A 6,853-nucleotide genomic window follows, 5' to 3' on the forward strand; every position below is an offset into this window, starting at 1 on the left:
AGCAAAAATAAAAGGAAGGGAAGACCCTTGTATTTAAGTTTTATATTAGAACTATTGTTTTTAACGGATATAATTAGGGTTGGCCCAGGAAAATTCTCGGTCACAAGTCAAGTAGGTTGCCCAAGTTAATTGTGGTCAACTTAATTTCTTTATTTTAAAAAAATAAAAATACATCATTTTAAAAAACAATAAAAAATCATAGTTTTTTACTAGGTTTTCTTTTACATCATAGGTTAACCTGAGTTTTTAACAAAGTAACACCGAGTCAATTCTTATTCTATTTTTATTGAAACATGACCTTGTTTAAGTTTTGGGTCACTTAGATTATTAGTCAAACTATAGGATTGGGTCAGGTTTTAAAATAATAATTAGAAGAAAAAAACTATGTATTAAAAGAAATTTAGTTGGAAATGTACATTCATGTCCTTCACTTTAAAAGCAAAAATTGAATGATTACCCATGTAATTTTCAATTGTTTGTGTTGCCTTGTATAAGCAAATCCACCCTCACATGTCCATATTTTTCTTGCTATGTATTTTTTTTATTTATTTATGTGGATGTTCGGGCCAGCTTACGCGCACCACGACTAATCCCACGGCTCACTGAACATCCTGCAAACCCAGTAAACATGTAAGACACCGCGGGGGTGATAGGCGTACACACTGAGACTTAAACCCAGGATGCAGAGGCAAGAAAACTCCTTGCCACCCCTAGGCTACAAGCCTTGGTGTTGCCATGTATTATTTTAGATGCACAGGTAGTGGAGGCATTAATTAGCACTTCGTGAGGCAACACGATGGCTCAGAATTTTATGACAAAATGAAATCATTTAGGAATATTAAAGAATAACAATAAAGAATTGAGAGTTTATGTGAGCAAAAAGCATACGCTTCTGCTTCCGTCAAACTTTCAAGTAAATGCTTCAAGAAAAATGAGGTAAATCCTAATGCAATGTTGCCCCTTCACCTACATAAAATAATTAGTAACGTACAAGGAGAACAAACTATTATAACCATCCACAGAAACCATTCTATATGAGTGCTGGGGCACTAAATTGAAAATACTTTATAATCTCTCATATTTCAAACTTCAAAATTCGCAATACGCGCTGCTTGTTTACAAAATAGGCCCATAAATATTGAGAAGGTTGGTTCAAGTGATGAAGTTTGGGAGTAATTTTGTACGGATATAAAGAAAAATAAATGGCTTTGAGGGTGGAGTACGAAACACTATTTTTATGTGCTTATTTGTTGCTTTAACAAGAAGGTCATGTCTTTAGAATTTCCCATCAAGTAGCCCACGGTATAAGGACCCATCCACTAAATTGCACTCATTTATTTTATTATATTATTAAAAGGTAATTTTTTATAAATGTTACTAGTTTGCGGGCCATGATGTTGTGTTATGGATTGAATTAAAAAAATTAAATAAAAAAATATTTAAGTAATAAAAAGTTATTTAAATATTGTTATTAAATTCATTTCAAAATTATTAATTTACCTCGAATTTTTTAATCCGGCTCCTTATTTAGCTTGAGTTTTAAAATTTAAATATATTAAGATTTGTTTCAACGTAACCACTTTACTTAGCTGGAAAAAATCCGAACAACTAGGTAAAACAATAAGATAAAAAAAAGACAACAACACTAAAATAAATTTCCTGATTCAGTTTTGAATTAAACATATAAAAATTTGTTATGATATGATTCACGACTTGATTTATCATTAACAATTAATAAAAAAAAATCCAAGATAAAATTGAGAAAAAAAAAGAAAAGAAAAAAAAAAAAAAGCTTAATTTTCGGTCGTGTATGGTCCATGTTTTTTAGTTTGTAAGTATAATAAAGGGGTTGTTTCTTTCCCAAATAGACCTTTCTTTCTTTTATTTTCATTACAAACCATATTAACAATAAGAAAAAGAATTATTCGGCTAGATGTCATGATCAGGCAGTTTCATCGTAGACTTTTTTGAGATGGGACAAACCTAGATTATCTTAATCATCAATCCATAATTCGACGTGGACGCCGGCAACCATATGCCTCCTAGCTCTAACACGCCCCGCCACCCTGCCGACGACCTAGTACAGTCTGACGTATACAATGATGATTCTAGGAAGGTGTTTGGGAGTGTTTTTTAAAAATATTTTTAAAAGTTTTTAATTTTTTTTTTATTTTGAATAATATGTTTTTTATATTTTTTAAATTATTTTAATATGTTGATCTTTCCAAAAATAATTTTTAAAAAATAAAAAAATATTATTAATATGTTTTTCTAATTAAAAAAATATTTTAAAAAACAATAAAACAACCACACTTCTAAACACAATATCCAATGTGTGGTAAATCTGCAAGATTCTCCAAATTTTAGAGGCTTGCAAGTAGCATCTGGTCAACAATTGTTGCATTACCGAGAAGAAGAACAGTTCTTATCATTTTATCTATCTGTCATCGAAGCAAAATCCAAACAAAAAGTTAAGTACCTTTTTTCCCATAAAGAGAATCTTTGACAGTTGTTCTCTCTTCTAACGTGATAAGGATCTTCATTTTCTAGCTCTTGGGTCGACATCAACATTAATAAATTCTTTCAGATATCTGTTTCTATTATATTGCTACCATGAATTTCTATATAAACCACCACAGCTGCTCTCAATTTATCAAACTGTCTTAAACTCTCAATCAACATCACATCGTTCTCTTAGAATCAAAACGCATGATGAATATGTGCAAGAAATTCACTCTTTCTTAGGGGCAAAAGCCACCATCCTTTTGTTCCTGATCCTTCCTGCGAGTGCTAATCTTGTAGTTGCAATAGGCTTCTAGTTTCGTGATGACCATGATGACAGAAAATTGAACATGCAGCACGGAAGTTACCCAAATTAGTAACCTTCCAATTCAACCATCTAGTCCTAGTCTCATCCTTGCAGTAACCAGCCTGGAGATGGGCAATGCAAACCTCCTAAGTGATTCATGCTACATACTGTCCCATCAAGCATCTAGCTAGTTATATAAATACATGGTGCGTTTTAAAATAAATATAGAGTTTTTTATTTCAATTTTTTTTATATAATTTTCTTCTTGGTGATTCGTCGATGGATTTAGAGCTGACCATGTTTTTTATTTTTTTATGTATAATTCCAGGATCATATTGATGATGGAGGTGGAGAGAACACAAGTGGAGACTAGAGAATGTGTCAAGGAGACTAGATAGAATGAGTCCTTTTGTATGCATATTATTCAGTAAACCTTTTATAATTTTTCTCATATTATATCCTGTTATTTTGCTATGTTTTAGTTGTCAAGAAATGGTTGAAATTGAACATCCTGTTGAGTATTACCATATTAATTATTTTCTTTTATTAAGAAACCATATCAAAATTCAAAAAAAAAACTGCAGCTACGCACGGACAAATTGATCACTATATAAAAAGAATCAGTTGTTTCTGTCATCTTTTCTTCTCATAATCTCTTTAATAAAAGTTAATGATTTTATATATTCATGCTTGAAATAATGACAATTAAGTTAAAATATTGTCTATTTTCTAAGGAGAGATTGTACAGATTTTAGGTGTTTGAATAATGCTTTAATCCTCTTAATTAATCTGTTCAGACAACTTCTGTCAACTTAATCTTATCTTCTTAATTTTGAGAGTTCAGAATAATTAATCAAGCATTATTCTTACAAACAATTAATAAATCAAAACTCAAATCATGAAAATTAAAATTAAACAAAACATTTTACAACCAATAATCTTCTTTTTTGTTGAATCGCGCGCTTACATTCATTATCTGTCTCCAACTAGAAGACCATTTTGAAACCCTTCCAAGTAAAAAACGTCTAGGCCGCCCCCTTCAAGGATGCCTTGATTGATTATAGTTGCTTTCTTTTCTTGCTAAATTCCCCAGTGCACAATTTCATATGATGTAATCACACAGCACTGATGAACTGATGGTTAAAATGAACTTCCCCAACTTCTGGAGCCATCATAGCTATGAATTTCGAACTTAGAATGGAGGAAAGTTAATAGGCTTTGCCTCACACATGATCACTTGAGAGAACGATTAAGAAACACTCGCTCGCATATTCCAATTGCAATTGGGGATGTTTATTCATTTCTTTTCTTTTTCTTTTTTAAATTTCAGTGTCTTAATGTGGTTTCGAAACAAAGAATTGCAAAGGGACGCTTATTATTATTTTTTCTATAAATTCACTTTAAAAATATTATAGAAATATATTTATATTTATATCTAATATCTCTTATCGCACTTGATATCATTATAATTTTAAAAATTTAAATTACAAAAAATAATAAATTCTAGACATCTTATTCTATAAAAAAAAGATCTTATTTAAGGAGTTATTATCTAATATTATAATCATTAAAAAACTCTAACTGATCAATAAAAATTTTATTGATATGAGACTAGTTACATAAAATGAAAGATATTATCATTCATTAAGCGTTCTATCTGAGATAAACTGTATTCTTGATTTTTATCTTAAATTGCTAAGGGTATGTTGTGTTATGATACTGATTGGTCTAATTGTAATATTTCTAAACTTTCACTCTAGTAAATAAACCAATAAATTTTGATTTGAAAACAAAATATACATATTTTTTATTTTTTATATAAAAAAAATATATAACATACTAAAAATCTAAAATCAATTATACCGTGAAATCACAGGGAGAAAAAACATGAGAAACCCACAAATAAATTTTAAAAGTCCATGAATTAGCATAAAAATGTGTTTTGTTAAACATACTCTTGATCCAAAATAAATTGGGCCAGATATTTTTTATTTGTATATTTTTTTTTAGGTGGAATCTAGCTTAGCCCATATAAACTGGGCTGCCTGGTCACTGGCCCAATACAGTGACCGGGCCGGCTTTTACCCTCGCTCGCTGCAGCCAGGATAATTAAAATGCAAGTGTACAGTGTCAATTGCTATGTATGGGAAAGAGAAGAAGTTTACCCGTGCTGGAGATGAAACAAATGGATATGGTGCCCTCTGGACAGTGCCTCTTGTTCTTCCTTTAGTTTTCTTTTTCTCTGATTCTTTCTATTCTGTTGCTTTCTTTTTTTGTTCTGGTTTTTTTCTCTCTGGCTCTCTCTGTCCTCTCTCTCTCTCTCTCTCTCTCTACTGGTTTCGGTCCTCTGTTTTTTTTTCTTCTTCGTCTGTGTTTGTTCGCTTGTGTTTATTTTCTGATCTGTTGTTCAAACGGGGAGGGGGCTGGTATACTTGGAGGCAAAGCTGGTGCTTGTGCGTTGGCTGGCCAGTGCTTTCCTCTCTCTGTTTTTGTTTTTTCTTTCGCTTACTCTCCGATCTTCCTTCCCTGGGTCTTTTTTTTTTTCTGTCCTTTTGTTCTCCTGTGTTTTCTCGTCCTCCCTTTCGCATTCTGTGTGTATCGTTCACTCCCTGTGTTCTGTGTGTCCACTTTGTGTCTGTCCCCTGTTCTTGTTTTTGTTGTTCGTCCTCTGGCTTTCCTCTGTTTATCCCGAGGTCCTTTCTGTTTCTTTCCCTTTGTTTTCCTTCTTCTCGTGGCCTCCCCCGCTTGTCGTGGCCTTTCTCTGGCTTTATGCCATGCGTTAGTGCCTCGGTAATGGCATGCATCGTGGGGCGAGAAGGATGTTACCACGAATCTGCTGCGTTTCTGCTGAATCAGAATGAAGGAGTTGAACAATTTTCTTTGAAATGGCGCCGTTTTGAGCTGAGACGGTCATTCTTCAATTTGGCCACTGGAATTATGATATATGCAATCAAGCCCTTGTTTATGGAAAATTCTTTTTTTAAAATTTGGCCTGGATCAATTGCAATTCGACCGCTATATTTTAGCCACATTTACAAAAGAATCCATGGTTTCGAAATTATTCAATTCAGCCCTTAATTGACTCCTTAACTTTTAATTTTTTTTAAAATTACCCTTGAAAAAATCAATTAAACTACCTATAGTACCCCGTCATTTCATTTAGGTGCTTGCACTTTAATTGCTTGCAATTATGACCCGAATCAGCCCCAAACTTTAGTATTTTTTTAATTTAACCATTGATTTCATTAATTAAACTAATTATAAGTACAATTAAGTTCTCAAACTTATTAAATCTTTTTTTTTAGCAAATTGACTCTCACTTTTATAATTCTATACTTATTAGTCCTTAAACTTTTAATTTGTGTTGTCTTGATCCAATTCTAAAATTATTTTCATTCATTTATTTTTTATTATTTGTTTTATTCAAAAATTGGGTTATGACATCTCTATTTATCAATCTCTTTATTTTAAGATATTAACTAAATATAATTTATTTTTTTAATCATATTTCACGTGTATTTTTTCATTTGAAAATCTAATTTTTATTTATAAACTATACCAACGAAAATAAAGTTTCAAAATAAAATTCATCGTTGCTTATGCCAATCGTGCTTCTTTAACCATCAGTAATTTTTAATCATATTTACAAATACGATATGTATATTTTCGATGAATCAGCGTGTTTTTCTTTTATATTGTTAATGGAGTTCGGATTTATATAGCTAACGTATTCTATTTTGTTTTCTATTATGTACGTCTTTGATATGCTAGACAATCAAGCTATTGTGCAAGAGCCTTTGTATAATAATCAACTTTCATGAGATAAGCACCACCAGATTTAATAGTTTCATTGATTGAAATTTATGTTAGTATTTATATTAATATTTTGTTTATGATTATTTTATTAATAAAATTATAAATAGAAAACATCCTTTAGAAAAATAGTCATTGGTAAATTCGGGTACATCAGTAATCCATCATTAATAAATTTATCAATAACTTTATAAACAAACCATGCACGCAAAAAAAAACATTAAAAGCTTT

Source organism: Populus alba, chromosome 6 (assembly GCF_005239225.2).
Source record: "Populus alba chromosome 6, ASM523922v2, whole genome shotgun sequence".
Taxonomy (NCBI): Eukaryota; Viridiplantae; Streptophyta; class Magnoliopsida; order Malpighiales; family Salicaceae; genus Populus; species Populus alba.